General features: G+C 55.3%; 48 non-coding genes across 48 annotated transcripts; all 48 read left to right on the top strand.

Moving 5' to 3' along the window:
• Nucleotides 1-527: 527 nt before the first annotated feature.
• LOC137113954 (U5 spliceosomal RNA) lies at nt 528-643 on the top strand. Its single transcript, XR_010913071.1, has one exon. It is a non-coding gene; the product is annotated as a U5 spliceosomal RNA (small nuclear RNA).
• A 181-nt stretch (nt 644-824) lies between these two features.
• Nucleotides 825-1,015, top strand: LOC137114373 (U2 spliceosomal RNA). Its single transcript, XR_010913476.1, has one exon. It is a non-coding gene; the product is annotated as a U2 spliceosomal RNA (small nuclear RNA).
• A 551-nt stretch (nt 1,016-1,566) lies between these two features.
• On the top strand, nt 1,567-1,682 carry LOC137113874 (U5 spliceosomal RNA). The gene has a single exon (XR_010912994.1). It is a non-coding gene; the product is annotated as a U5 spliceosomal RNA (small nuclear RNA).
• A 181-nt stretch (nt 1,683-1,863) lies between these two features.
• On the top strand, nt 1,864-2,054 carry LOC137114357 (U2 spliceosomal RNA). The gene has a single exon (XR_010913461.1). It is a non-coding gene; the product is annotated as a U2 spliceosomal RNA (small nuclear RNA).
• Nucleotides 2,055-2,605: 551 nt separating this feature from the next.
• LOC137113953 (U5 spliceosomal RNA) lies at nt 2,606-2,721 on the top strand. The gene has a single exon (XR_010913070.1). It is a non-coding gene; the product is annotated as a U5 spliceosomal RNA (small nuclear RNA).
• A 181-nt stretch (nt 2,722-2,902) lies between these two features.
• On the top strand, nt 2,903-3,093 carry LOC137114210 (U2 spliceosomal RNA). The gene has a single exon (XR_010913319.1). It is a non-coding gene; the product is annotated as a U2 spliceosomal RNA (small nuclear RNA).
• A 550-nt stretch (nt 3,094-3,643) lies between these two features.
• Nucleotides 3,644-3,759, top strand: LOC137113871 (U5 spliceosomal RNA). The gene has a single exon (XR_010912991.1). It is a non-coding gene; the product is annotated as a U5 spliceosomal RNA (small nuclear RNA).
• Nucleotides 3,760-3,940: 181 nt separating this feature from the next.
• Nucleotides 3,941-4,131, top strand: LOC137114208 (U2 spliceosomal RNA). The gene has a single exon (XR_010913317.1). It is a non-coding gene; the product is annotated as a U2 spliceosomal RNA (small nuclear RNA).
• Nucleotides 4,132-4,683: 552 nt separating this feature from the next.
• LOC137113748 (U5 spliceosomal RNA) lies at nt 4,684-4,799 on the top strand. The gene has a single exon (XR_010912869.1). It is a non-coding gene; the product is annotated as a U5 spliceosomal RNA (small nuclear RNA).
• A 576-nt stretch (nt 4,800-5,375) lies between these two features.
• On the top strand, nt 5,376-5,491 carry LOC137113747 (U5 spliceosomal RNA). Its single transcript, XR_010912868.1, has one exon. It is a non-coding gene; the product is annotated as a U5 spliceosomal RNA (small nuclear RNA).
• Nucleotides 5,492-5,672: 181 nt separating this feature from the next.
• Nucleotides 5,673-5,863, top strand: LOC137114247 (U2 spliceosomal RNA). The gene has a single exon (XR_010913356.1). It is a non-coding gene; the product is annotated as a U2 spliceosomal RNA (small nuclear RNA).
• Nucleotides 5,864-6,414: 551 nt separating this feature from the next.
• Nucleotides 6,415-6,529, top strand: LOC137113996 (U5 spliceosomal RNA). The gene has a single exon (XR_010913112.1). It is a non-coding gene; the product is annotated as a U5 spliceosomal RNA (small nuclear RNA).
• A 181-nt stretch (nt 6,530-6,710) lies between these two features.
• Nucleotides 6,711-6,901, top strand: LOC137113254 (U2 spliceosomal RNA). Its single transcript, XR_010912389.1, has one exon. It is a non-coding gene; the product is annotated as a U2 spliceosomal RNA (small nuclear RNA).
• A 551-nt stretch (nt 6,902-7,452) lies between these two features.
• LOC137113746 (U5 spliceosomal RNA) lies at nt 7,453-7,568 on the top strand. Its single transcript, XR_010912867.1, has one exon. It is a non-coding gene; the product is annotated as a U5 spliceosomal RNA (small nuclear RNA).
• Nucleotides 7,569-7,729: 161 nt separating this feature from the next.
• On the top strand, nt 7,730-7,920 carry LOC137114206 (U2 spliceosomal RNA). Its single transcript, XR_010913316.1, has one exon. It is a non-coding gene; the product is annotated as a U2 spliceosomal RNA (small nuclear RNA).
• A 550-nt stretch (nt 7,921-8,470) lies between these two features.
• On the top strand, nt 8,471-8,586 carry LOC137113952 (U5 spliceosomal RNA). The gene has a single exon (XR_010913069.1). It is a non-coding gene; the product is annotated as a U5 spliceosomal RNA (small nuclear RNA).
• Nucleotides 8,587-8,767: 181 nt separating this feature from the next.
• LOC137114354 (U2 spliceosomal RNA) lies at nt 8,768-8,958 on the top strand. The gene has a single exon (XR_010913458.1). It is a non-coding gene; the product is annotated as a U2 spliceosomal RNA (small nuclear RNA).
• A 552-nt stretch (nt 8,959-9,510) lies between these two features.
• Nucleotides 9,511-9,626, top strand: LOC137113745 (U5 spliceosomal RNA). Its single transcript, XR_010912866.1, has one exon. It is a non-coding gene; the product is annotated as a U5 spliceosomal RNA (small nuclear RNA).
• Nucleotides 9,627-9,807: 181 nt separating this feature from the next.
• On the top strand, nt 9,808-9,998 carry LOC137114205 (U2 spliceosomal RNA). Its single transcript, XR_010913314.1, has one exon. It is a non-coding gene; the product is annotated as a U2 spliceosomal RNA (small nuclear RNA).
• Nucleotides 9,999-10,539: 541 nt separating this feature from the next.
• Nucleotides 10,540-10,655, top strand: LOC137113744 (U5 spliceosomal RNA). Its single transcript, XR_010912865.1, has one exon. It is a non-coding gene; the product is annotated as a U5 spliceosomal RNA (small nuclear RNA).
• Nucleotides 10,656-10,836: 181 nt separating this feature from the next.
• LOC137113253 (U2 spliceosomal RNA) lies at nt 10,837-11,027 on the top strand. Its single transcript, XR_010912388.1, has one exon. It is a non-coding gene; the product is annotated as a U2 spliceosomal RNA (small nuclear RNA).
• A 551-nt stretch (nt 11,028-11,578) lies between these two features.
• Nucleotides 11,579-11,694, top strand: LOC137113743 (U5 spliceosomal RNA). The gene has a single exon (XR_010912864.1). It is a non-coding gene; the product is annotated as a U5 spliceosomal RNA (small nuclear RNA).
• A 161-nt stretch (nt 11,695-11,855) lies between these two features.
• LOC137114204 (U2 spliceosomal RNA) lies at nt 11,856-12,046 on the top strand. Its single transcript, XR_010913313.1, has one exon. It is a non-coding gene; the product is annotated as a U2 spliceosomal RNA (small nuclear RNA).
• Nucleotides 12,047-12,596: 550 nt separating this feature from the next.
• Nucleotides 12,597-12,712, top strand: LOC137113873 (U5 spliceosomal RNA). Its single transcript, XR_010912993.1, has one exon. It is a non-coding gene; the product is annotated as a U5 spliceosomal RNA (small nuclear RNA).
• Nucleotides 12,713-12,893: 181 nt separating this feature from the next.
• On the top strand, nt 12,894-13,084 carry LOC137114227 (U2 spliceosomal RNA). Its single transcript, XR_010913335.1, has one exon. It is a non-coding gene; the product is annotated as a U2 spliceosomal RNA (small nuclear RNA).
• A 382-nt stretch (nt 13,085-13,466) lies between these two features.
• LOC137113741 (U5 spliceosomal RNA) lies at nt 13,467-13,582 on the top strand. The gene has a single exon (XR_010912863.1). It is a non-coding gene; the product is annotated as a U5 spliceosomal RNA (small nuclear RNA).
• Nucleotides 13,583-13,763: 181 nt separating this feature from the next.
• On the top strand, nt 13,764-13,954 carry LOC137114138 (U2 spliceosomal RNA). Its single transcript, XR_010913250.1, has one exon. It is a non-coding gene; the product is annotated as a U2 spliceosomal RNA (small nuclear RNA).
• A 550-nt stretch (nt 13,955-14,504) lies between these two features.
• LOC137113951 (U5 spliceosomal RNA) lies at nt 14,505-14,620 on the top strand. Its single transcript, XR_010913068.1, has one exon. It is a non-coding gene; the product is annotated as a U5 spliceosomal RNA (small nuclear RNA).
• Nucleotides 14,621-14,801: 181 nt separating this feature from the next.
• Nucleotides 14,802-14,992, top strand: LOC137114372 (U2 spliceosomal RNA). The gene has a single exon (XR_010913475.1). It is a non-coding gene; the product is annotated as a U2 spliceosomal RNA (small nuclear RNA).
• A 551-nt stretch (nt 14,993-15,543) lies between these two features.
• Nucleotides 15,544-15,659, top strand: LOC137113872 (U5 spliceosomal RNA). Its single transcript, XR_010912992.1, has one exon. It is a non-coding gene; the product is annotated as a U5 spliceosomal RNA (small nuclear RNA).
• Nucleotides 15,660-15,840: 181 nt separating this feature from the next.
• LOC137114356 (U2 spliceosomal RNA) lies at nt 15,841-16,031 on the top strand. The gene has a single exon (XR_010913460.1). It is a non-coding gene; the product is annotated as a U2 spliceosomal RNA (small nuclear RNA).
• Nucleotides 16,032-16,582: 551 nt separating this feature from the next.
• LOC137113950 (U5 spliceosomal RNA) lies at nt 16,583-16,698 on the top strand. Its single transcript, XR_010913067.1, has one exon. It is a non-coding gene; the product is annotated as a U5 spliceosomal RNA (small nuclear RNA).
• A 181-nt stretch (nt 16,699-16,879) lies between these two features.
• LOC137114203 (U2 spliceosomal RNA) lies at nt 16,880-17,070 on the top strand. The gene has a single exon (XR_010913312.1). It is a non-coding gene; the product is annotated as a U2 spliceosomal RNA (small nuclear RNA).
• Nucleotides 17,071-17,620: 550 nt separating this feature from the next.
• Nucleotides 17,621-17,736, top strand: LOC137113870 (U5 spliceosomal RNA). Its single transcript, XR_010912990.1, has one exon. It is a non-coding gene; the product is annotated as a U5 spliceosomal RNA (small nuclear RNA).
• A 181-nt stretch (nt 17,737-17,917) lies between these two features.
• LOC137114202 (U2 spliceosomal RNA) lies at nt 17,918-18,108 on the top strand. The gene has a single exon (XR_010913311.1). It is a non-coding gene; the product is annotated as a U2 spliceosomal RNA (small nuclear RNA).
• Nucleotides 18,109-18,660: 552 nt separating this feature from the next.
• Nucleotides 18,661-18,776, top strand: LOC137113740 (U5 spliceosomal RNA). The gene has a single exon (XR_010912862.1). It is a non-coding gene; the product is annotated as a U5 spliceosomal RNA (small nuclear RNA).
• Nucleotides 18,777-19,352: 576 nt separating this feature from the next.
• Nucleotides 19,353-19,468, top strand: LOC137113739 (U5 spliceosomal RNA). Its single transcript, XR_010912861.1, has one exon. It is a non-coding gene; the product is annotated as a U5 spliceosomal RNA (small nuclear RNA).
• Nucleotides 19,469-19,649: 181 nt separating this feature from the next.
• On the top strand, nt 19,650-19,840 carry LOC137114246 (U2 spliceosomal RNA). The gene has a single exon (XR_010913355.1). It is a non-coding gene; the product is annotated as a U2 spliceosomal RNA (small nuclear RNA).
• Nucleotides 19,841-20,391: 551 nt separating this feature from the next.
• Nucleotides 20,392-20,506, top strand: LOC137113995 (U5 spliceosomal RNA). Its single transcript, XR_010913111.1, has one exon. It is a non-coding gene; the product is annotated as a U5 spliceosomal RNA (small nuclear RNA).
• Nucleotides 20,507-20,687: 181 nt separating this feature from the next.
• LOC137113252 (U2 spliceosomal RNA) lies at nt 20,688-20,878 on the top strand. Its single transcript, XR_010912387.1, has one exon. It is a non-coding gene; the product is annotated as a U2 spliceosomal RNA (small nuclear RNA).
• Nucleotides 20,879-21,429: 551 nt separating this feature from the next.
• LOC137113737 (U5 spliceosomal RNA) lies at nt 21,430-21,545 on the top strand. The gene has a single exon (XR_010912859.1). It is a non-coding gene; the product is annotated as a U5 spliceosomal RNA (small nuclear RNA).
• Nucleotides 21,546-21,706: 161 nt separating this feature from the next.
• LOC137114200 (U2 spliceosomal RNA) lies at nt 21,707-21,897 on the top strand. Its single transcript, XR_010913310.1, has one exon. It is a non-coding gene; the product is annotated as a U2 spliceosomal RNA (small nuclear RNA).
• A 550-nt stretch (nt 21,898-22,447) lies between these two features.
• On the top strand, nt 22,448-22,563 carry LOC137113949 (U5 spliceosomal RNA). The gene has a single exon (XR_010913066.1). It is a non-coding gene; the product is annotated as a U5 spliceosomal RNA (small nuclear RNA).
• A 181-nt stretch (nt 22,564-22,744) lies between these two features.
• LOC137114058 (U2 spliceosomal RNA) lies at nt 22,745-22,935 on the top strand. Its single transcript, XR_010913173.1, has one exon. It is a non-coding gene; the product is annotated as a U2 spliceosomal RNA (small nuclear RNA).
• Nucleotides 22,936-23,487: 552 nt separating this feature from the next.
• LOC137113735 (U5 spliceosomal RNA) lies at nt 23,488-23,603 on the top strand. The gene has a single exon (XR_010912858.1). It is a non-coding gene; the product is annotated as a U5 spliceosomal RNA (small nuclear RNA).
• Nucleotides 23,604-23,784: 181 nt separating this feature from the next.
• LOC137114199 (U2 spliceosomal RNA) lies at nt 23,785-23,975 on the top strand. Its single transcript, XR_010913309.1, has one exon. It is a non-coding gene; the product is annotated as a U2 spliceosomal RNA (small nuclear RNA).
• Nucleotides 23,976-24,516: 541 nt separating this feature from the next.
• LOC137113812 (U5 spliceosomal RNA) lies at nt 24,517-24,632 on the top strand. The gene has a single exon (XR_010912934.1). It is a non-coding gene; the product is annotated as a U5 spliceosomal RNA (small nuclear RNA).
• A 181-nt stretch (nt 24,633-24,813) lies between these two features.
• LOC137114257 (U2 spliceosomal RNA) lies at nt 24,814-25,004 on the top strand. Its single transcript, XR_010913365.1, has one exon. It is a non-coding gene; the product is annotated as a U2 spliceosomal RNA (small nuclear RNA).
• The last annotated feature ends 4 nt before the right edge of the window (nt 25,005-25,008 follow it).

Here is a 25,008-nt window from a genome sequence, read left to right as displayed (position 1 = left end):
AAACTTGCTCAGCTTTTCAGGGCGTGAGCCAAATGGGACGGCCGCCGGGGGTCACGCTAAGTACCCCTGCCGACTTAGTGGCGGCTTCTCGGTAGGCTCCTTTGGTTTTTGTCTTCTTGCAATTACGCTTTGTCAGCCATGACAACTGGCCGAAAAGTGCAGCGCGCCACAGCAAGGTGTAGCAACAACAGGGCCCCCGTGCGCGTTCTGCATTTCCCCCTGCAGGCATAGGGGGCAACGTTTCCATCCCGCCACAGGGCCCGTTTACCGCTCCCCGCGTTGCCCGTCTCCTTTTCTCGCTCCTCGCTCAAGATCTGCAAGCAGCTGAGCGTTTGCTAGCCCGCCTGGAAAAGGCAGGATCTTAGTCTGTCCGCAATCTGATTGGCTTGGCCAAAGGGCCGGGGCGGCCTCAGGGAAATGGGAGCTGCCTGGGAATTGGAACGCCTCGCAAGCCGAGAAGGGGGTTCCGCGAAGGTGGTGAGTGGTGCGACGAGGGACTTCTTCCCCACACGAAGGCAGGAGCGTCCTTACTCTGGTTTCTCTTCATCACGCACAAGTCTTTCGCCTTTTACTAAACACTTCCGTGGAGAGGAATACCAATGAGTTAAATTCCATTTTTGGCAGGCTTTGCCTTCTGGCAGAGCCCTGTGAGTTTGTCAAACGTCAAAGCAGCTGTGTCCGTGGAGAGGTCGGCCTGTGCAAAGAGAGCACGGCCGTGGGTGGGTGCTCAGCAGCGGCCAGTGTTACGTCCAGTTAACAATACTGCACCGCGACACTTGAGAAGTGTCAGAGGAGGTTGGCTCAGGCAGCAAAGAGTGGGGGTCATCGCTTCTCGGCCTTTTGGCTAAGATCAAGTGTAGTATCTGTTCTTATCAGTTTAATATCTGATATGTCCTCTACACGGGGACAACTTATTAAACGGATTTTTAGAACCGGGAGGTGAAAAAGGGGCTTGCTCCGTTCACTCCACGCATCGACCTGGCCTTGCAGTGCCGCTGGGAACGGTGAAGCCTTCTCTCCATCTGTGGACAAAAAAAAAAAACTTGCTCAGCTTTTCAGGGCGTGAGCCAAATGGGACGGCCGCCGGGGGTCACGCTAAGTACCCCTGCCGACTTAGTGGCGGCTTCTCGGTAGGCTCCTTTGGTTTTTGTCTTCTTGCAATTACGCTTTGTTAGCCATGACAACTGGCCGAAAAGTGCAGCGCGCCACAGCAAGGTGTAGCAAAATCAGGGCCCCCGTGCGCGTTCTGCATTTCCCCCTGCAGGCATAGGGGGCAACGTTTCCATCCCGCCACAGGGCCCGTTTACCGCTCCCCGCGTTGCCCGTCTCCTTTTCTCGCTCCTCGCTCAAGATCTGCAAGCAGCTGAGCGTTTGCTAGCCCGCCTGGAAAAGGCAGGATCTTAGTCTGTCCGCAATCTGATTGGCTTGGCCAAAGGGCCGGGGCGGCCTCAGTGAAATGGGAGCTGCCTGGGATTTGGAACGCCTCGCAAGCCGAGAAGGGGGTTCCGCGAAGGTGGTGAGTGGTGCGACGAGGGACTTCGGCCCCACACGAAGGCAGGAGCGTCCTTACTCTGGTTTCTCTTCATCACGCACAAGTCTTTTGCCTTTTACTAAAGACTTCCGTGGAGAGGAATACCAATGAGGTAAATTCCATTTTTGGCAGGCTTTGCCTTCTGGCAGAGCCCTGTGAGTTTGTCAAACGTCAAAGCAGCTGTGTCCGTGGAGAGGTCGGCCTGTGCAAAGAGAGCACGGCCGTGGGTGGGTGCTCAGCAGCGGCCAGTGTTACGTCCAGTTAACAATACTGCACCGCGACACTTGAGAAGTGTCAGAGGAGGTTGGCTCAGGCAGCAAAGAGTGGGGGTCATCGCTTCTCGGCCTTTTGGCTAAGATCAAGTGTAGTATCTGTTCTTATCAGGTTAATATCTGATATGTCCTCTACACGGGGACAACTTATTAAACGGATTTTTAGAACCGGGAGCTGAAAAAGGGGCTTGCTCCGTTCACTCCACGCATCGACCTGGCCTTGCAGTGCCGCTGGGAACGGTGCAGCCTTCTCTCCACCTGTGGACAAAAAAAAAAAACTTGCTCAGCTTTTCAGGGCGTGAGCCAAATGGGACGGCCGCCGGGGGTCACGCTAAGTACCCCTGCCGACTTAGTGGCGGCTTCTCGGTAGGCTCCTTTGGTTTTTGTCTTCTTGCAATTACGCTTTGTCAGCCATGACAACTGGCCGAAAAGTGCAGCGCGCCACAGCAAGGTGTAGCAACAACAGGGCCCCCGTGCGCGTTCTGCATTTCCCCCTGCAGGCATAGGGGGCAACGTTTCCATCCCGCCACAGGGCCCGTTTACTGCTCCCCGCGTTGCCCGTCTCCTTTTCTCGCTCCTCGCTCAAGATCTGCAAGCAGCTGAGCGTTTGCTAGCCCGCCTGGAAAAGGCAGGATCTTAGTCTGTCCGCAATCTGATTGGCTTGGCCAAAGGGCCGGGGCGGCCTCAGGGAAATGGGAGCTGCCTGGGAATTGGAACGCCTCGCAAGCCGAGAAGGGGGTTCCGCGAAGGTGGTGAGTGGTGCGACGAGGGACTTCGGCCCCACACGAAGGCAGGAGCGTCCTTACTCTGGTTTCTCTTCATCACGCACAAGTCTTTCGCCTTTTACTAAACACTTCCGTGGAGAGGAATACCAATGAGTTAAATTCCATTTTTGGCAGGCTTTGCCTTCTGGCAGAGCCCTGTGAGTTTGTCAAACGTCAAAGCAGCTGTGTCCGTGGAGAGGTCGGCCTGTGCAAAGAGAGCACGGCCGTGGGTGGGTGCTCAGCAGCGGCCAGTGTTACGTCCAGTTAACAATACTGCACCGCGACACTTGAGAAGTGTCAGAGGAGGTTGGCTCAGGCAGCAAAGAGTGGGGGTCATCGCTTCTCGGCCTTTTGGCTAAGATCAAGTGTAGTATCTGTTCTTATCAGTTTAATATCTGATATGTCCTCTACACGGGGACAACTTATTAAACGGATTTTTAGAACCGGGAGCTGAAAAAGGGGCTTGCTCCGTTCACTCCACGCATCGACCTGGCCTTGCAGTGCCGCTGGGAACGGTGCAGCCTTCTCTCCACCTGTGGAAGAAAAAAAAAACTTGCTCAGCTTTTCAGGGCGTGAGCCAAATGGGACGGCCGCCGGGGGTCACGCTAAGTACCCCTGCCGACTTAGTGGCGGCTTCTCGGTAGGCTCCTTTGGTTTTTGTCTTCTTGCAATTACGCTTTGTCAGCCATGACAACTGGCCGAAAAGTGCAGCGCGCCACAGCAAGGTGTAGCAACAACAGGGCCCCCGTGCGCGTTCTGCATTTCCCCCTGCAGGCATAGGGGGCAACGTTTCCATCCCGCCACAGGGCCCGTTTACCGCTCCCCGCGTTGCCCGTCTCCTTTTCTCGCTCCTCGCTCAAGATCTGCAAGCAGCTGAGCGTTTGCTAGCCCGCCTGGAAAAAGCAGGATCTTAGTCTGTCCGCAATCTGATTGGCTTGGCCAAAGGGCCGGGGCGGCCTCAGGGAAATGGGAGCTGCCTGGGAATTGGAACGCCTCGCAAGCCGAGAAGGGGCTTCCGCGAAGGTGGTGAGTGGTGCGACGAGGGACTTCGGCCCCACACGAAGGCAGGAGCGTCCTTACTCTGGTTTCTCTTCATCACGCACAAGTCTTTCGCCTTTTACTAAAGACTTCCGTGGAGAGGAATACCAATGAGGTAAATTCCATTTTTGGCAGGCTTTGCCTTCTGGCAGAGCCCTGTGAGTTTGTCAAACGTCAAAGCAGCTGTGTCCGTGGAGAGGTCGGCCTGTGCAAAGAGAGCACGGCCGTGGGTGGGTGCTCAGCAGCGGCCAGTGTTACGTCCAGTTAACAATACTGCACCGCGACACTTGAGAAGTGTCAGAGGAGGTTGGCTCAGGCAGCAAAGAGTGGGGGTCATCGCTTCTCGGCCTTTTGGCTAAGATCAAGTGTAGTATCTGTTCTTATCAGTTTAATATCTGATATGTCCTCTACACGGGGACAACTTATTAAACGGATTTTTAGAACCGGGAGCTGAAAAAGGGGCTTGCTCCGTTCACTCCACGCATCGACCTGGCCTTGCAGTGCCGCTGGGAACGGTGCAGCCTTCTCTCCACCTGTGGACAAAAAAAAAAAAACTTGCTCAGCTTTTCAGGGCGTGAGCCAAATGGGACGGCCGCCGGGGGTCACGCTAAGTACCCCTGCCGACTTAGTGGCGGCTTCTCGGTAGGCTCCTTTGGTTTTTGTCTTCTTGCAATTACGCTTTGTCAGCCATGACAACTGGCCGAAAAGTGCAGCGCGCCACAGCAAGGTGTAGCAACAACAGGGCCCCCGTGCGCGTTCTGCATTTCCCCCTGCAGGCATAGGGGGCAACGTTTCCATCCCGCCACAGGGCCCGTTTACCGCTCCCCGCGTTGCCCGTCTCCTTTTCTCGCTCCTCGCTCAAGATCTGCAAGCAGCTGAGCGTTTGCTAGCCCACCTGGAAAAGGCAGGATCTTAGTCTGTCCGCAATCTGATTGGCTTGGCCAAAGGGCCGGGGCGGCCTCAGGGAAATGGGAGCTGCCTGGGAATTGGAACGCCTCGCAAGCCGAGAAGGAGGTTCCGCGAAGGTGGTGAGTGGTGCGACGAGGGACTTCGGCCCCACACGAAGGCAGGAGCGTCCTTACTCTGGTTTCTCTTCATCACGCACAAGTCTTTCGCCTTTTACTAAAGACTTCCGTGGAGAGGAATACCAATGAGTTAAATTCCATTTTTGGCAGGCTTTGCCTTCTGGCAGAGCCCTGTGAGTTTGTCAAACGTCAAAGCAGCTGTGTCCGTGGAGAGGTCGGACTGTGCAAAGAGAGCACGGCCATGGGTGGGTGCTCAGCAGCGGCCAGTGTTACGCTAAGTACCCCTGCCGACTTAGTGGCGGCTTCTCGGTAGGCTCCTTTGGTTTTTGTCTTCTTGCAATTACGCTTTGTCAGCCATGACAACTGGCCGAAAAGTGGAGCGCGCCACAGCAAGGTGTAGCAACAACAGGGCCCCCGTGCGCGTTCTGCATTTCCCCCTGCAGGCATAGGGGGCAACGTTTCCATCCCGCCACAGGGCCCGTTTACCGCTCCCCGCGTTGCCCGTCTCCTTTTCTCGCTCCTCGCTCAAGATCTGCAAGCAGCTGAGCGTTTGCTAGCCCGCCTGGAAAAGGCAGGATCTTAGTCTGTCCGCAATCTGATTGGCTTGGCCAAAGGGCCGGGGCGACCTCAGGGAAATGGGAGCTGCCTGGGAATTGGAACGCCTCGCAAGCCGAGAAGGGGGTTCCGCGAAGGTGGTGAGTGGTGCGACGAGGGACTTCGGCCCCACACGAAGGCAGGAGCGTTTTTACTCTGGTTTCTCTTCATCACGCACAAGTCTTTCGCCTTTTACTAAAGACTTCCGTGGAGAGGAATACCAATGAGTTAAATTCCATTTTTGGCAGGCTTTGCCTTCTGGCAGAGCCCTGTGAGTTTGTCAAACGTCAGAGCAGCTGTGTCCGTGGAGAGGTCGGCCTGTGCAAAGAGAGCACGGCCGTGGGTGGGTGCTCAGCAGCGGCCAGTGTTACGTCCGGTTAACAATACTGCACCGCGACACTTGAGAAGTGTCAGAGGAGGTTGGCTCAGGCAGCAAAGCGTGGGGGCCATCGCTTCTCTGCCTTTTGGCTAAGATCAAGTGTAGTATCTGTTCTTATCAGTTTAATATCTGATATGTCCTCTACACGGGGACAACTTATTAAACGGATTTTTAGAACCGGGAGGTGAAAAAGGGGCTTGCTCCGTTCACTCCACGCATCGACCTGGCCTTGCAGTGCCGCTGGGAACGGTGCAGCCTTCTCTCCACCTGTGGACAAAAAAAAAAAACTTGCTCAGCTTTTCAGGGCGTGAGCCAAATGGGACGGCCGCCGGGGGTCACGCTAAGTACCCCTGCGGACTTAGTGGCGGCTTCTCGGTAGGCTCCTTTGGTTTTTGTCTTCTTGCAATTACGCTTTGTCAGCCATGACAACTGGCCGAAAAGTGCAGCGCGCCACAGCAAGGTGTAGCAACAACAGGGCCCCCGTGCGCGTTCTGCATTTCCCCCTGCAGGCATAGGGGGCAACGTTTCCATCCCGCCACAGGGCCCGTTTACCGCTCCCCGCGTTGCCCGTCTCCTTTTCTCGCTCCTCGCTCAAGATTTGCAAGCAGCTGAGCGTTTGCTAGCCCGCCTGGAAAAGGCAGGATCTTAGTCTGTCCGCAATCTGATTGGCTTGGCCAAAGGGCCGGGGCGGCCTCAGGGAAATGGGAGCTGCCTGGGAATTGGAACGCCTCGCAAGCCGAGAAGGGGGTTCCGCGAAGGTGGTGAGTGGTGCGACAAGGGACTTCGGCCCCACACGAAGGCAGGAGTGTCCTTACTCTGGTTTCTCTTCATCACCGCAAGTCTTTCGCCTTTTACTAAAGACTTCCGTGGAGAGGAATACCAATGAGTTAAATTCCATTTTTGGCAGGCTTTGCCTTCTGGCAGAGCCCTGTGAGTTTGTCAAACGTCAAAGCAGCCGTGTCCGTGGAGAGGTCGGCCTGTGCAAAGAGAGCACGGCCGTGGGTGGGTGCTCAGCAGCGGCCAGTGTTACGTCCAGTTAACAATACTGCACCGCGACACTTGAGAAGTGTCAGAGGAGGTTGGCTCAGGCAGCAAAGAGTGAGGGTCATCGCTTCTCGGCCTTTTGGCTAAGATCAAGTGTAGTATCTGTTCTTATCAATTTAATATCTGATATGTCCTCTACACGGGGACAACTTATTAAACGGATTTTTAGAACCGGGAGGTGAAAAAGGGGCTTGCTCCGTTCACTCCACGCATCGACCTGGCCTTGCAGTGCCGCTGGGAACGGTGCAGCCTTCTCTCCACTTGTGGACAAAAAAAAAAAACTTGCTCAGCTTTTCAGGGCGTGAGCCAAATGGGACGGCCGCCGGGGGTCACGCTAAGTACCCCTGCCGACTTTGTGGCGGCTTCTCGGTAGGCTCCTTTGGTTTTTGTCTTCTTGCAATTACGCTTTGTCAGCCATGACAACTGGCCGAAAAGTGTAGCGCGCCACAGCAAGGTGTAGCAACAACAGGGCCCCCGTGCGCGTTCTGCATTTCCCCCTGCAGGCATAGGGGGCAACGTTTCCATCCCGCCACAGGGCCCTTTTACCGCTCCCCGCGTTGCCCGTCTCCTTTTCTCGCTCCTCGCTCAAGATCTGCAAGCAGCTGAGCGTTTGCTAGCCCGCCTGGAAAAGGCAGGATCTTAGTCTGTCCGCAATCTGATTGGCTTGGCCAAAGGGCCGGGGCGGCCTCAGGGAAATGGGAGTTGCCTGGGAATTGGAACGCCTCGCAAGCCGAGAAGGGGGTTCCGCGAAGGTGGTGAGTGGTGCGACGAGGGACTTCGGCCCCACACGAAGGCAGGAGCGTCCTTACTCTGGTTTCTCTTCATCACGCACAAGTCTTTCGCCTTTTACTAAAGACTTCCGTGGAGAGGAATACCAATGAGTTAAATTCCATTTTTGGCAGGCTTTGCCTTCTGGCAGAGCCCTGTGAGTTTGTCAAACGTCAAAGCAGCTGTGTCCGTGGAGAGGTCGGCCGTGGGTGGGTGCTCAGCAGCGGCCAGTGTTACGTCCAGTTAACAATACTGCACCGCGACACTTGAGAAGTGTCAGAGGAGGTTGGATCAGGCAGCAAAGAGTGGGGGTCATCGCTTCTCGGCCTTTTGGCTAAGATCAAGTGTAGTATCTGTTCTTATCAGTTTAATATCTGATATGTCCTCTACACGGGGACAACTTATTAAACGGATTTTTAGAACCGGGAGCTGAAAAAGGGGCTTGCTCCGTTCACTCCACGCATCGACCTGGCCTTGCAGTGCCGCTGGGAACGGTGCAGCCTTCTCTCCACCTGTGGACAAAAAAAAAAAACTTGCTCAGCTTTTCAGGGCGTGAGCCAAATGGGACGGCCGCCGGGGGTCACGCTAAGTACCCCTGCCGACTTAGTGGCGGCTTCTCGGTAGGCTCCTTTGGTTTTTGTCTTCTGCAATTACGCTTTGTCAGCCATGACAACTGGCCGAAAAGTGCAGCGCGCCACAGCAAGGTGTAGCAACAACAGGGCCCCCGTGCGCGTTCTGCATTTCCCCCTGCAGGCATAGGGGGCAACGTTTCCATCCCGCCACAGGGCCCGTTTACCGCTCCCCGCGTTGCCCGTCTCCTTTTCTCGCTCCTCGCTCAAGATTTGCAAGCAGCTGAGCGTTTGCTAGCCCGCCTGGAAAAGGCAGGATCTTAGTCTGTCCGCAATCTGATTGGCTTGGCCAAAGGGCCGGGGCGGCCTCAGGGAAATGGGAGCTGCCTGGGAATTGGAACGCCTCGCAAGCCGAAAAGGGGGTTCCGCGAAGGTGGTGAGTGGTGCGACGAGCGACTTCGGCCCCACACGAAGGCAGGAGCGTCCTTACTCTGGTTTCTCTTCATCACGCACAAGTCTTTCGCCTTTTACTAAACACTTCCGTGGAGAGGAATACCAATGAGTTAAATTCCATTTTTGGCAGGCTTTGCCTTCTGGCAGAGCCCTGTGAGTTTGTCAAACGTCAAAGCAGCTGTGTCCGTGGAGAGGTCGGCCTGTGCAAAGAGAGCACGGCCGTGGGTGGGTGCTCAGCAGCGGCCAGTGTTACGTCCAGTTAACAATACTGCACCGCGACACTTGAGAAGTGTCAGAGGAGGTTGGCTCAGGCAGCAAAGAGTGGGGGTCATCGCTTCTCGGCCTTTTGGCTAAGATCAAGTGTAGTATCTGTTCTTATCAGTTTAATATCTGATATGTCCTCTACACGGGGACAACTTATTAAACGGATTTTTAGAACCGGGAGGTGAAAAATGGGCTTGCTCCGTTCACTCCACGCATCGACCTGGCCTTGCAGTGCCGCTGGGAACGGTGCAGCCTTTTCTCCACCTGTGGACAAAAAAAAAAAAACTTGCTCAGCTTTTCAGGGCGTGAGCCAAATGGGACGGCCGCCGGGGGTCACGCTAAGTACCCCTGCCGACTTAGTGGCGGCTTCTCGGTAGGCTCCTTTGGTTTTTGTCTTCTTGCAATTACGCTTTGTCAGCCATGACAACTGGCCGAAAAGTGCAGCGCGCCACAGCAAGGTGTAGCAACAACAGGGCCCCCGTGCGCGTTCTGCATTTCCCCCTGCAGGCATAGGGGGCAACGTTTCCATCCCGCCACAGGGCCCGTTTACCGCTCCCCGCGTTGCCCGTCTCCTTTTCTCGCTCCTCGCTCAAGATCTGCAAGCAGCTGAGCGTTTGCTAGCCCGCCTGGAAAAGGCAGGATCTTAGTCTGTCCGCAATCTGATTGGCTTGGCCAAAGGGCCGGGGCGGCCTCAGGGAAATGGGAGCTGCCTGGGAATTGGAACGCCTCGCAAGCCGAGAAGGGGGTTCCGCGAAGGTGGTGAGTGGTGCGACGAGGGACTTCGGCCCCACACGAAGGCAGGAGCGTCCTTACTCTGGTTTCTCTTCATCACGCACAAGTCTTTCGCCTTTTACTAAAGACTTCCGTGGAGAGGAATACCAATGAGTTAAATTCCATTTTTGGCAGGCTTTGCCTTCTGGCAGAGCCCTGTGAGTTTGTCAAACGTCAAAGCAGCTGTGTCCGTGGAGAGGTCGGCCTGTGCAAAGAGAGCACGGCCGTGGGTGGGTGCTCAGCAGCGGCCAGTGTTACGTCCAGTTAACAATACTGCACCGCGACACTTGAGAAGTGTCAGAGGAGGTTGGCTCAGGCAGCAAAGAGTGGGGGTCATCGCTTCTCGGCCTTTTGGCTAAGATCAAGTGTAGTATCTGTTCTTATCAGTTTAATATCTGATATGTCCTCTACACGGGGACAACTTATTAAACGGATTTTTAGAACCGGGAGCTGAAAAAGGGGCTTGCTCCGTTCACTCCACGCATCGACCTGGCCTTGCAGTGCCGCTGGGAACGGTGCAGCCTTCTCTCCACCTGTGGACAAAAAAAAAAAACTTGCTCAGCTTTTCAGGGCGTGAGCCAAATGGGACGGCCGCCGGGGTTCACGCTAAGTACCCCTGCCGACTTAGTGGCGGCTTCTCGGTAGGCTCCTTTGGTTTTTGTCTTCTTGCAATTACGCTTTGTCAGCCATGACAACTGGCCGAAAAGTGCAGCAAGGTGTAGCAACAACAGGGCCCCCGTGCGCGTTCTGCATTTCCCCCTGCAGGCATAGGGGGCAACGTTTCCATCCCGCCACAGGGCCCGTTTACCGCTCCCCGCGTTGCCCGTCTCCTTTTCTCGCTCCTCGCTCAAGATCTGCAAGCAGCTGAGCGTTTGCTAGCCCGCCTGGAAAAGGCAGGATCTTAGTCTGTCCGCAATCTGATTAGCTTGGCCAAAGGGCCGGGGCGGCCTCAGGGAAATGGGAGCTGCCTGGGAATTGGAACGCCTCGCAAGCCGAGAAGGGGGTTCCGCGAAGGTGGTGAGTGGTGCGACGAGGGACTTCGGCCCCACACGAAGGCAGGAGTGTCCTTACTCTGGTTTCTCTTCATCACGCACAAGTCTTTCGCCTTTTACTAAAGACTTCCGTGGAGAGGAATACCAATGAGTTAAATTCCATTTTTGGCAGGCTTTGCCTTCTGGCAGAGCCCTGTGAGTTTGTCAAACGTCAAAGCAGCCGTGTCCGTGGAGAGGTCGGCCTGTGCAAAGAGAGCACGGCCGTGGGTGGGTGCTCAGCAGCGGCCAGTGTTACGTCCAGTTAACAATACTGCACCGCGACACTTGAGAAGTGTCAGAGGAGGTTGGCTCAGGCAGCAAAGAGTGAGGGTCATCGCTTCTCGGCCTTTTGGCTAAGATCAAGTGTAGTATCTGTTCTTATCAATTTAATATCTGATATGTCCTCTACACGGGGACAACTTATTAAACGGATTTTTAGAACCGGGAGGTGAAAAAGGGGCTTGCTCCGTTCACTCCACGCATCGACCTGGCCTTGCAGTGCCGCTGGGAACGGTGCAGCCTTCTCTCCACTTGTGGACAAAAAAAATAAACTTGCTCAGCTTTTCAGGGCGTGAGCCAAATGGGACGGCCGCCGGGGGTCACGCTAAGTACCCCTGCCGACTTTGTGGCGGCTTCTCGGTAGGCTCCTTTGGTTTTTGTCTTCTTGCAATTACGCTTTGTCAGCCATGACAACTGGCCGAAAAGTGTAGCGCGCCACAGCAAGGTGTAGCAACAACAGGGCCCCCGTGCGCGTTCTGCATTTCCCCCTGCAGGCATAGGGGGCAACGTTTCCATCCCGCCACAGGGCCCTTTTACCGCTCCCCGCGTTGCCCGTCTCCTTTTCTCGCTCCTCGCTCAAGATCTGCAAGCAGCTGAGCGTTTGCTAGCCCGCCTGGAAAAGGCAGGATCTTAGTCTGTCCGCAATCTGATTGGCTTGGCCAAAGGGCCGGGGCGGCCTCAGGGAAATGGGAGTTGCCTGGGAATTGGAACGCCTCGCAAGCCGAGAAGGGGGTTCCGCGAAGGTGGTGAGTGGTGCGACGAGGGACTTCGGCCCCACACGAAGGCAGGAGCGTCCTTACTCTGGTTTCTCTTCATCACGCACAAGTCTTTCGCCTTTTACTAAAGACTTCCGTGGAGAGGAATACCAATGAGTTAAATTCCATTTTTGGCAGGCTTTGCCTTCTGGCAGAGCCCTGTGAGTTTGTCAAACGTCAAAGCAGCTGTGTCCGTGGAGAGGTCGGCCGTGGGTGGGTGCTCAGCAGCGGCCAGTGTTACGTCCAGTTAACAATACTGCACCGCGACACTTGAGAAGTGTCAGAGGAGGTTGGATCAGGCAGCAAAGAGTGGGGGTCATCGCTTCTCGGCCTTTTGGCTAAGATCAAGTGTAGTATCTGTTCTTATCAGTTTAATATCTGATATGTCCTCTACACGGGGACAACTTATTAAACGGATTTTTAGAACCGGGAGCTGAAAAAGGGGCTTGCTCCGTTCACTCCACGCATCGACCTGGCCTTGCAGTGCCGCTGGGAACGGTGCAGCCTTCTCTCCACCTGTGGACAAAAAAAAAAAACTTGCTCAGCTTTTCAGGGCGTGAGCCAAATGGGACGGCCGCCGGGGGTCACGCTAAGTACCCCTGCCGACTTAGTGGCGGCTTCTCGGTAGGCTCCTTTGGTTTTTGTCTTCTGCAATTACGCTTTGTCAGCCATGACAACTGGCCGAAAAGTGCAGCGCGCCACAGCAAGGTGTAGCAACAACAGGGCCCCCGTGCGCGTTCTGCATTTCCCCCTGCAGGCATAGGGGGCAACGTTTCCATCCCGCCACAGGGCCCGTTTACCGCTCCCCGCGTTGCCCGTCTCCTTTTCTCGCTCCTCGCTCAAGATCTGCAAGCAGCTGAGCGTTTGCTAGCCCGCCTGGAAAAGGCAGGATCTTAGTCTGTCCGCAATCTGATTGGCTTGGCCAAAGGGCCGGGGCGGCCTCAGGGAAATGGGAGCTGCCTGGGAATTGGAACGCCTCGCAAGCCGAGAAGGGGGTTCCGCGAAGGTGGTGAGTGGTGCGACGAGGGACTTCGGCCCCACACGAAGGCAGGAGCGTCCTTACTCTGGTTTCTCTTCATCACGCACAAGTCTTTTGCCTTTTACTAAAGACTTCCGTGGAGAGGAATACCAATGAGGTAAATTCCATTTTTGGCAGGCTTTGCCTTCTGGCAGAGCCCTGTGAGTTTGTCAAACGTCAAAGCAGCTGTGTCCGTGGAGAGGTCGGCCTGTGAAAAGAGAGCACGGCCGTGGGTGGGTGCTCAGCAGCGGCCAGTGTTACGTCCAGTTAACAATACTGCACCGCGACACTTGAGAAGTGTCAGAGGAGGTTGGCTCAGGCAGCAAAGAGTGGGGGTCATCGCTTCTTGGCCTTTTGGCTAAGATCAAGTGTAGTATCTGTTCTTATCAGTTTAATATCTGATATGTCCTCTACACGGGGACAACTTATTAAACGGATTTTTAGAACCGGGAGCTGAAAAAGGGGCTTGCTCCGTTCACTCCACGCATCGACCTGGCCTTGCAGTGCCGCTGGGAACGGTGCAGCCTTCTCTCCACCTGTGGACAAAAAAAAAAAACTTGCTCAGCTTTTCAGGGCGTGAGCCAAATGGGACAGCCGCCGGGGGTCACGCTAAGTACCCCTGCGGACTTAGTGGCGGCTTCTCGGTAGGCTCCTTTGGTTTTTGTCTTCTTGCAATTACGCTTTGTCAGCCTCAAGATCTGCAAGCAGCTGAGCGTTTGCTAGCCCGCCTGGAAAAGGCGGGATCTTAGTCTGTCCGCAATCTGATTGGCTTGGCCAAAGGGCCGGGGCGACCTCAGGGAAATGGGAGCTGCCTGGGAATTGGAACGCCTCGCAAGCCGAGAAGGGGGTTCCGCGAAGGTGGTGAGTGGTGCGACGAGGGACTTCGGCCCCACACGAAGGCAGGAGCGTCCTTACTCTGGTTTCTCTTCATCACGCACAAGTCTTTCGCCTTTTACTAAAGACTTCCGTGGAGAGGAATACCAATGAGTTAAATTCCATTTTTGGCAGGCTTTGCCTTCTGGCAGAGCCCTGTGAGTTTGTCAAACGTCAAAGCAGCTGTGTCCGTGGAGAGGTCGGCCTGTGCAAAGAGAGCACGGCCATGGGTGGGTGCTCAGCAGCGGCCAGTGTTACGTCTAGTTAACAATACTGCACCGCGACACTTGAGAAGTGTCAGAGGAGGTTGGCTCAGGCAGCAAAGAGTGGGGGCCATCGCTTCTCGGCCTTTTGGCTAAGATCAAGTGTAGTATCTGTTCTTATCAGTTTAATATCTGATATGTCCTCTACACGGGGACAACTTATTAAACGGATTTTTAGAACCGGGAGGTGAAAAAGGGGCTTGCTCCGTTCACTCCACGCATCGACCTGGCCTTGCAGTGCCGCTGGGAACGGTGCAGCCTTCTCTCCACCTGTGGACAAAAAAAAAAACTTGCTCAGCTTTTCAGGGCGTGAGCCAAATGGGACGGCCGCCGGGGGTCACGCTAAGTACCCCTGCCGACTTAGTGGCGGCTTCTCGGTAGGCTCCTTTGGTTTTTGTCTTCTTGCAATTACGCTTTGTCAGCCATGACAACTGGCCGAAAAGTGCAGCGCGCCACAGCAAGGTGTAGCAACAACAGGGCCCCCGTGCGCGTTCTGCATTTCCCCCTGCAGGCATAGGGGGCAACGTTTCCATCCCGCCACAGGGCCCGTTTACCGCTCCCCGCGTTGCCCGTCTCCTTTTCTCGCTCCTCGCTCAAGATCTGCAAGCAGCTGAGCGTTTGCTAGCCCGCCTGGAAAAGGCAGGATCTTAGTCTGTCCGCAATCTGATTGGCTTGGCCAAAGGGCCGGGGCGGCCTCAGGGAAATGGGAGCTGCCTGGGAATTGGAACGCCTCGCAAGCCGAGAAGGGGGTTCCGCGAAGGTGGTGAGTGGTGCGACGAGGGACTTCTTTCCCACACGAAGGCAGGAGCGTCCTTACTCTGGTTTCTCTTCATCACGCACAAGTCTTTCGCCTTTTACTAAACACTTCCGTGGAGAGGAATACCAATGAGTTAAATTCCATTTTTGGCAGGCTTTGCCTTCTGGCAGAGCCCTGTGAGTTTGTCAAACGTCAAAGCAGCTGTGTCCGTGGAGAGGTCGGCCTGTGCAAAGAGAGCACGGCCGTGGGTGGGTGCTCAGCAGCGGCCAGTGTTACGTCCAGTTAACAATACTGCACCGCGACACTTGAGAAGTGTCAGAGGAGGTTGGCTCAGGCAGCAAAGAGTGGGGGTCATCGCTTCTCGGCCTTTTGGCTAAGATCAAGTGTAGTATCTGTTCTTATCAGTTTAATATCTGATATGTCCTCTACACGGGGACAACTTATTAAACGGATTTTTAGAACCGGGAGGTGAAAAAGGGGCTTGCTCCGTTCACTCCACGCATCGACCTGGCCTTGCAGTGCCGCTGGGAACGGTGAAGCCTTCTCTCCATCTGTGGACAAAAAAAAAAAACTTGCTCAGCTTTTCAGGGCGTGAGCCAAATGGGACGGCCGCCGGGGGTCACGCTAAGTACCCCTGCCGACTTAGTGGCGGCTTCTCGGTAGGCTCCTTTGGTTTTTGTCTTCTTGCAATTACGCTTTGTTAGCCATGACAACTGGCCGAAAAGTGCAGCGCGCCACAGCAAGGTGTAGCAAAATCAGGGCCCCCGTGCGCGTTCTGCATTTCCCCCTGCAGGCATAGGGGGCAACGTTTCCATCCCGCCACAGGGCCCGTTTACCGCTCCCCGCGTTGCCCGTCTCCTTTTCTCGCTCCTCGCTCAAGATCTGCAAGCAGCTGAGCGTTTGCTAGCCCGCCTGGAAAAGGCAGGATCTTAGTCTGTCCGCAATCTGATTGGCTTGGCCAAAGGGCCGGGGCGGCCTCAGTGAAATGGGAGCTGCCTGGGATTTGGAACGCCTCGCAAGCCGAGAAGGGGGTTCCGCGAAGGTGGTGAGTGGTGCAACGAGGGACTTCGGCCCCACACGAAGGCAGGAGCGTCCTTACTCTGGTTTCTCTTCATCACGCACAAGTCTTTTGCCTTTTACTAAAGACTTCCGTGGAGAGGAATACCAATGAGGTAAATTCCATTTTTGGCAGGCTTTGCCTTCTGGCAGAGCCCTGTGAGTTTGTCAAACGTCAAAGCAGCTGTGTCCGTGGAGAGGTCGGCCTGTGCAAAGAGAGCACGGCCGTGGGTGGGTGCTCAGCAGCGGCCAGTGTTACGTCCAGTTAACAATACTGCACCGCGACACTTGAGAAGTGTCAGAGGAGGTTGGCTCAGGCAGCAAAGAGTGGGGGTCATCGCTTCTCGGCCTTTTGGCTAAGATCAAGTGTAGTATCTGTTCTTATCAGGTTAATATCTGATATGTCCTCTACACGGGGACAACTTATTAAACGGATTTTTAGAACCGGGAGCTGAAAAAGGGGCTTGCTCCGTTCACTCCACGCATCGACCTGGCCTTGCAGTGCCGCTGGGAACGGTGCAGCCTTCTCTCCACCTGTGGACAAAAAAAAAAAACTTGCTCAGCTTTTCAGGGCGTGAGCCAAATGGGACGGCCGCCGGGGGTCACGCTAAGTACCCCTGCCGACTTAGTGGCGGCTTCTCGGTAGGCTCCTTTGGTTTTTGTCTTCTTGCAATTACGCTTTGTCAGCCATGACAACTGGCCGAAAAGTGCAGCGCGCCACAGCAAGGTGTAGCAACAACAGGGCCCCCGTGCGCGTTCTGCATTTCCCCCTGCAGGCATAGGGGGCAACGTTTCCATCCCGCCACAGGGCCCGTTTACTGCTCCCCGCGTTGCCCGTCTCCTTTTCTCGCTCCTCGCTCAAGATCTGCAAGCAGCTGAGCGTTTGCTAGCCCGCCTGGAAAAGGCAGGATCTTAGTCTGTCCGCAATCTGATTGGCTTGGCCAAAGGGCCGGGGCGGCCTCAGGGAAATGGGAGCTGCCTGGGAATTGGAACGCCTCGCAAGCCGAGAAGGGGGTTCCGCGAAGGTGGTGAGTGGTGCGACGAGGGACTTCGGCCCCACACGAAGGCAGGAGCGTCCTTACTCTGGTTTCTCTTCATCACGCACAAGTCTTTCGCCTTTTACTAAACACTTCCGTGGAGAGGAATACCAATGAGTTAAATTCCATTTTTGGCAGGCTTTGCCTTCTGGCAGAGCCCTGTGAGTTTGTCAAACGTCAAAGCAGCTGTGTCCGTGGAGAGGTCGGCCTGTGCAAAGAGAGCACGGCCGTGGGTGGGTGCTCAGCAGCGGCCAGTGTTACGTCCAGTTAACAATACTGCACCGCGACACTTGAGAAGTGTCAGAGGAGGTTGGCTCAGGCAGCAAAGAGTGGGGGTCATCGCTTCTCGGCCTTTTGGCTAAGATCAAGTGTAGTATCTGTTCTTATCAGTTTAATATCTGATATGTCCTCTACACGGGGACAACTTATTAAACGGATTTTTAGAACCGGGAGCTGAAAAAGGGGCTTGCTCCGTTCACTCCACGCATCGACCTGGCCTTGCAGTGCCGCTGGGAACGGTGCAGCCTTCTCTCCACCTGTGGAAGAAAAAAAAAACTTGCTCAGCTTTTCAGGGCGTGAGCCAAATGGGACGGCCGCCGGGGGTCACGCTAAGTACCCCTGCCGACTTAGTGGCGGCTTCTCGGTAGGCTCCTTTGGTTTTTGTCTTCTTGCAATTACGCTTTGTCAGCCATGACAACTGGCCGAAAAGTGCAGCGCGCCACAGCAAGGTGTAGCAACAACAGGGCCCCCGTGCGCGTTCTGCATTTCCCCCTGCAGGCATAGGGGGCAACGTTTCCATCCCGCCACAGGGCCCGTTTACCGCTCCCCGCGTTGCCCGTCTCCTTTTCTCGCTCCTCGCTCAAGATCTGCAAGCAGCTGAGCGTTTGCTAGCCCGCCTGGAAAAAGCAGGATCTTAGTCTGTCCGCAATCTGATTGGCTTGGCCAAAGGGCCGGGGCGGCCTCAGGGAAATGGGAGCTGCCTGGGAATTGGAACGCCTCGCAAGCCGAGAAGGGGCTTCCGCGAAGGTGGTGAGTGGTGCGACGAGGGACTTCGGCCCCACACGAAGGCAGGAGCGTCCTTACTCTGGTTTCTCTTCATCACGCACAAGTCTTTCGCCTTTTACTAAAGACTTCCGTGGAGAGGAATACCAATGAGGTAAATTCCATTTTTGGCAGGCTTTGCCTTCTGGCAGAGCCCTGTGAGTTTGTCAAACGTCAAAGCAGCTGTGTCCGTGGAGAGGTCGGCCTGTGCAAAGAGAGCACGGCCGTGGGTGGGTGCTCAGCAGCGGCCAGTGTTACGTCCAGTTAACAATACTGCACCGCGACACTTGAGAAGTGTCAGAGGAGGTTGGCTCAGGCAGCAAAGAGTGGGGGTCATCGCTTCTCGGCCTTTTGGCTAAGATCAAGTGTAGTATCTGTTCTTATCAGTTTAATATCTGATATGTCCTCTACACGGGGACAACTTATTAAACGGATTTTTAGAACCGGGAGCTGAAAAAGGGGCTTGCTCCGTTCACTCCACGCATCGACCTGGCCTTGCAGTGCCGCTGGGAACGGTGCAGCCTTCTCTCCACCTGTGGACAAAAAAAAAAAAACTTGCTCAGCTTTTCAGGGCGTGAGCCAAATGGGACGGCCGCCGGGGGTCACGCTAAGTACCCCTGCCGACTTAGTGGCGGCTTCTCGGTAGGCTCCTTTGGTTTTTGTCTTCTTGCAATTACGCTTTGTCAGCCATGACAACTGGCCGAAAAGTGCAGCGCGCCACAGCAAGGTGTAGCAACAACAGGGCCCCCGTGCGCGTTCTGCATTTCCCCCTGCAGGCATAGGGGGCAACGTTTCCATCCCGCCACAGGGCCCGTTTACCGCTCCCCGCGTTGCCCGTCTCCTTTTCTCGCTCCTCGCTCAAGATCTGCAAGCAGCTGAGCGTTTGCTAGCCCGCCTGGAAAAGGCAGGATCTTAGTCTGTCCGCAATCTGATTGGCTTGGCCAAAGGGCCGGGGCGGCCTCAGGGAAATGGGAGCTGCCTGGGAATTGGAACGCCTCGCAAGCCGAGAAGGGGGTTCCGCGAAGGTGGTGAGTGGTGCGACGAGGGACTTCGGCCCCACACGAAGGCAGGAGCGTCCTTACTCTGGTTTCTCTTCATCACGCACAAGTCTTTCGCCTTTTACTAAAGACTTCCGTGGAGAGGAATACCAATGAGTTAAATTCCATTTTTGGCAGGCTTTGCCTTCTGGCAGAGCCCTGTGAGTTTGTCAAACGTCAAAGCAGCTGTGTCCGTGGAGAGGTCGGTCTGTGCAAAGAGAGCACGGCCATGGGTGGGTGCTCAGCAGCGGCCAGTGTTACGCTAAGTACCCCTGCCGACTTAGTGGCGGCTTCTCGGTAGGCTCCTTTGGTTTTTGTCTTCTTGCAATTACGCTTTGTCAGCCATGACAACTGGCCGAAAAGTGGAGCGCGCCACAGCAAGGTGTAGCAACAACAGGGCCCCCGTGCGCGTTCTGCATTTCCCCCTGCAGGCATAGGGGGCAACGTTTCCATCCCGCCACAGGGCCCGTTTACCGCTCCCCGCGTTGCCCGTCTCCTTTTCTCGCTCCTCGCTCAAGATCTGCAAGCAGCTGAGCGTTTGCTAGCCCGCCTGGAAAAGGCAGGATCTTAGTCTGTCCGCAATCTGATTGGCTTGGCCAAAGGGCCGGGGCGACCTCAGGGAAATGGGAGCTGCCTGGGAATTGGAACGCCTCGCAAGCCGAGAAGGGGGTTCCGCGAAGGTGGTGAGTGGTGCGACGAGGGACTTCGGCCCCACACGAAGGCAGGAGCGTTTTTACTCTGGTTTCTCTTCATCACGCACAAGTCTTTCGCCTTTTACTAAAGACTTCCGTGGAGAGGAATACCAATGAGTTAAATTCCATTTTTGGCAGGCTTTGCCTTCTGGCAGAGCCCTGTGAGTTTGTCAAACGTCAAAGCAGCTGTGTCCGTGGAGAGGTCGGCCTGTGCAAAGAGAGCACGGCCGTGGGTGGGTGCTCAGCAGCGGCCAGTGTTACGTCCGGTTAACAATACTGCACCGCGACACTTGAGAAGTGTCAGAGGAGGTTGGCTCAGGCAGCAAAGCGTGGGGGCCATCGCTTCTCTGCCTTTTGGCTAAGATCAAGTGTAGTATCTGTTCTTATCAGTTTAATATCTGATATGTCCTCTACACGGGGACAACTTATTAAACGGATTTTTAGAACCGGGAGGTGAAAAAGGGGCTTGCTCCGTTCACTCCACGCATCGACCTGGCCTTGCAGTGCCGCTGGGAACGGTGCAGCCTTCTCTCCACCTGTGGACAAAAAAAAAAAACTTGCTCAGCTTTTCAGGGCGTGAGCCAAATGGGACGGCCGCCGGGGGTCACGCTAAGTACCCCTGCGGACTTAGTGGCGGCTTCTCGGTAGGCTCCTTTGGTTTTTGTCTTCTTGCAATTACGCTTTGTCAGCCATGACAACTGGCCGAAAAGTGCAGCGCGCCACAGCAAGGTGTAGCAACAACAGGGCCCCCGTGCGCGTTCTGCATTTCCCCCTGCAGGCATAGGGGGCAACGTTTCCATCCCGCCACAGGGCCCGTTTACCGCTCCCCGCGTTGCCCGTCTCCTTTTCTCGCTCCTCGCTCAAGATCTGCAAGCAGCTGAGCGTTTGCTAGCCCGCCTGGAAAAGGCAGGATCTTAGTCTGTCCGCAATCTGATTGGCTTGGCCAAAGGGCCGGGGCGGCCTCAGGGAAATGGGAGCTGCCTGGGAATTGGAACGCCTCGCAAGCCGAGAAGGGGGTTCCGCGAAGGTGGTGAGTGGTGCGACGAGGGACTTCGGCCCCACACGAAGGCAGGAGTGTCCTTACTCTGGTTTCTCTTCATCACCGCAAGTCTTTCGCCTTTTACTAAAGACTTCCGTGGAGAGGAATACCAATGAGTTAAATTCCATTTTTGGCAGGCTTTGCCTTCTGGCAGAGCCCTGTGAGTTTGTCAAACGTCAAAGCAGCCGTGTCCGTGGAGAGGTCGGCCTGTGCAAAGAGAGCACGGCCGTGGGTGGGTGCTCAGCAGCGGCCAGTGTTACGTCCAGTTAACAATACTGCACCGCGACACTTGAGAAGTGTCAGAGGAGGTTGGCTCAGGCAGCAAAGAGTGAGGGTCATCGCTTCTCGGCCTTTTGGCTAAGATCAAGTGTAGTATCTGTTCTTATCAATTTAATATCTGATATGTCCTCTACACGGGGACAACTTATTAAACGGATTTTTAGAACCGGGAGGTGAAAAAGGGGCTTGCTCCGTTCACTCCACGCATCGACCTGGCCTTGCAGTGCCGCTGGGAACGGTGCAGCCTTCTCTCCACTTGTGGACAAAAAAAAAAAACTTGCTCAGCTTTTCAGGGCGTGAGCCAAATGGGACGGCCGCCGGGGGTCACGCTAAGTACCCCTGCCGACTTTGTGGCGGCTTCTCGGTAGGCTCCTTTGGTTTTTGTCTTCTTGCAATTACGCTTTGTCAGCCATGACAACTGGCCGAAAAGTGTAGCGCGCCACAGCAAGGTGTAGCAACAACAGGGCCCCCGTGCGCGTTCTGCATTTCCCCCTGCAGGCATAGGGGGCAACGTTTCCATCCCGCCACAGGGCCCTTTTACCGCTCCCCGCGTTGCCCGTCTCCTTTTCTCGCTCCTCGCTCAAGATCTGCAAGCAGCTGAGCGTTTGCTAGCCCGCCTGGAAAAGGCAGGATCTTAGTCTGTCCGCAATCTGATTGGCTTGGCCAAAGGGCCGGGGCGGCCTCAGGGAAATGGGAGTTGCCTGGGAATTGGAACGCCTCGCAAGCCGAGAAGGGGGTTCCGCGAAGGTGGTGAGTGGTGCGACGAGGGACTTCGGCCCCACACGAAGGCAGGAGCGTCCTTACTCTGGTTTCTCTTCATCACGCACAAGTCTTTCGCCTTTTACTAAAGACTTCCGTGGAGAGGAATACCAATGAGTTAAATTCCATTTTTGGCAGGCTTTGCCTTCTGGCAGAGCCCTGTGAGTTTGTCAAACGTCAAAGCAGCTGTGTCCGTGGAGAGGTCGGCCGTGGGTGGGTGCTCAGCAGCGGCCAGTGTTACGTCCAGTTAACAATACTGCACCGCGACACTTGAGAAGTGTCAGAGGAGGTTGGATCAGGCAGCAAAGAGTGGGGGTCATCGCTTCTCGGCCTTTTGGCTAAGATCAAGTGTAGTATCTGTTCTTATCAGTTTAATATCTGATATGTCCTCTACACGGGGACAACTTATTAAACGGATTTTTAGAACCGGGAGCTGAAAAAGGGGCTTGCTCCGTTCACTCCACGCATCGACCTGGCCTTGCAGTGCCGCTGGGAACGGTGCAGCCTTCTCTCCACCTGTGGACAAAAAAAAAAAACTTGCTCAGCTTTTCAGGGCGTGAGCCAAATGGGACGGCCGCCGGGGGTCACGCTAAGTACCCCTGCCGACTTAGTGGCGGCTTCTCGGTAGGCTCCTTTGGTTTTTGTCTTCTGCAATTACGCTTTGTCAGCCATGACAACTGGCCGAAAAGTGCAGCGCGCCACAGCAAGGTGTAGCAACAACAGGGCCCCCGTGCGCGTTCTGCATTTCCCCCTGCAGGCATAGGGGGCAACGTTTCCATCCCGCCACAGGGCCCGTTTACCGCTCCCCGCGTTGCCCGTCTCCTTTTCTCGCTCCTCGCTCAAGATTTGCAAGCAGCTGAGCGTTTGCTAGCCCGCCTGGAAAAGGCAGGATCTTAGTCTGTCCGCAATCTGATTGGCTTGGCCAAAGGGCCGGGGCGGCCTCAGGGAAATGGGAGCTGCCTGGGAATTGGAACGCCTCGCAAGCCGAAAAGGGGGTTCCGCGAAGGTGGTGAGTGGTGCGACGAGCGACTTCGGCCCCACACGAAGGCAGGAGCGTCCTTACTCTGGTTTCTCTTCATCACGCACAAGTCTTTCGCCTTTTACTAAACACTTCCGTGGAGAGGAATACCAATGAGTTAAATTCCATTTTTGGCAGGCTTTGCCTTCTGGCAGAGCCCTGTGAGTTTGTCAAACGTCAAAGCAGCTGTGTCCGTGGAGAGGTCGGCCTGTGCAAAGAGAGCACGGCCGTGGGTGGGTGCTCAGCAGCGGCCAGTGTTACGTCCAGTTAACAATACTGCACCGCGACACTTGAGAAGTGTCAGAGGAGGTTGGCTCAGGCAGCAAAGAGTGGGGGTCATCGCTTCTCGGCCTTTTGGCTAAGATCAAGTGTAGTATCTGTTCTTATCAGTTTAATATCTGATATGTCCTCTACACGGGGACAACTTATTAAACGGATTTTTAGAACCGGGAGGTGAAAAAGGGGCTTGCTCCGTTCACTCCACGCATCGACCTGGCCTTGCAGTGCCGCTGGGAACGGTGCAGCCTTTTCTCCACCTGTGGACAAAAAAAAAAAAACTTGCTCAGCTTTTCAGGGCGTGAGCCAAATGGGACGGCCGCCGGGGGTCACGCTAAGTACCCCTGCCGACTTAGTGGCGGCTTCTCGGTAGGCTCCTTTGGTTTTTGTCTTCTTGCAATTACGCTTTGTCAGCCATGACAACTGGCCGAAAAGTGCAGCGCGCCACAGCAAGGTGTAGCAACAACAGGGCCCCCGTGCGCGTTCTGCATTTCCCCCTGCAGGCATAGGGGGCAACGTTTCCATCCCGCCACAGGGCCCGTTTACCGCTCCCCGCGTTGCCCGTCTCCTTTTCTCGCTCCTCGCTCAAGATCTGCAAGCAGCTGAGCGTTTGCTAGCCCGCCTGGAAAAGGCAGGATCTTAGTCTGTCCGCAATCTGATTGGCTTGGCCAAAGGGCCGGGGCGGCCTCAGGGAAATGGGAGCTGCCTGGGAATTGGAACGCCTCGCAAGCCGAGAAGGGGGTTCCGCGAAGGTGGTGAGTGGTGCGACGAGGGACTTCGGCCCCACACGAAGGCAGGAGCGTCCTTACTCTGGTTTCTCTTCATCACGCACAAGTCTTTCGCCTTTTACTAAAGACTTCCGTGGAGAGGAATACCAATGAGTTAAATTCCATTTTTGGCAGGCTTTGCCTTCTGGCAGAGCCCTGTGAGTTTGTCAAACGTCAAAGCAGCTGTGTCCGTGGAGAGGTCGGCCTGTGCAAAGAGAGCACGGCCGTGGGTGGGTGCTCAGCAGCGGCCAGTGTTACGTCCAGTTAACAATACTGCACCGCGACACTTGAGAAGTGTCAGAGGAGGTTGGCTCAGGCAGCAAAGAGTGGGGGTCATCGCTTCTCGGCCTTTTGGCTAAGATCAAGTGTAGTATCTGTTCTTATCAGTTTAATATCTGATATGTCCTCTACACGGGGACAACTTATTAAACGGATTTTTAGAACCGGGAGCTGAAAAAGGGGCTTGCTCCGTTCACTCCACGCATCGACCTGGCCTTGCAGTGCCGCTGGGAACGGTGCAGCCTTCTCTCCACCTGTGGACAAAAAAAAAAAACTTGCTCAGCTTTTCAGGGCGTGAGCCAAATGGGACGGCCGCCGGGGTTCACGCTAAGTACCCCTGCCGACTTAGTGGCGGCTTCTCGGTAGGCTCCTTTGGTTTTTGTCTTCTTGCAATTACGCTTTGTCAGCCATGACAACTGGCCGAAAAGTGCAGCAAGGTGTAGCAACAACAGGGCCCCCGTGCGCGTTCTGCATTTCCCCCTGCAGGCATAGGGGGCAACGTTTCCATCCCGCCACAGGGCCCGTTTACCGCTCCCCGCGTTGCCCGTCTCCTTTTCTCGCTCCTCGCTCAAGATCTGCAAGCAGCTGAGCGTTTGCTAGCCCGCCTGGAAAAGGCAGGATCTTAGTCTGTCCGCAATCTGATTGGCTTGGCCAAAGGGCCGGGGCGGCCTCAGGGAAATGGGAGCTGCCTGGGAATTGGAACGCCTCGCAAGCCGAGAAGGGGGTTCCGCGAAGGTGGTGAGTGGTGCGACGAGGGACTTCGGCCCCACACGAAGGCAGGAGCGTCCTTACTCTGGTTTCTCTTCATCACGCACAAGTCTTTCGCCTTTTACTAAAGACTTCCGTGGAGAGGAATACCGATGAGTTAAATTCCATTTTTGGCAGGCTTTGCCTTCTGGCAGAGCCCTGTGAGTTTGTCAAACGTCAAAGCAGCTGTGTCCGTGGAGAGGTCGGCCTGTGCAAAGAGAGCACGGCCGTGGGTGGGTGCTCAGCAGCGGCCAGTGTTACGTCCAGTTAACAATACTGCACCGCGACACTTGAGAAGTGTCAGAGGAGGTTGGCTCAGGCAGCAAAGAGTGGGGGTCATCGCTTCTCGGCCTTTTGGCTAAGATCAAGTGTAGTATCTGTTCTTATCAGTTTAATATCTGATATGTCCTCTACACGGGGACAACTTATTAAACTGATTTTTAGAACAGGGAAGTGAAAAAGGGGCTTGCTCCGTTCACTCCACGCATCGACCTGGCCTTGTAGTGCCGCTAGGAACGGTGCAGCCTTCTCTC

Source organism: Channa argus, unplaced genomic scaffold, assembly GCF_033026475.1.
Source record: "Channa argus isolate prfri unplaced genomic scaffold, Channa argus male v1.0 Contig016, whole genome shotgun sequence".
In the NCBI taxonomy this organism is placed as follows: Eukaryota; Metazoa; Chordata; class Actinopteri; order Anabantiformes; family Channidae; genus Channa; species Channa argus.
Note: the sequence above shows the minus strand (reverse complement) of the source record. Positions and strands in the feature narration are given on the sequence as shown.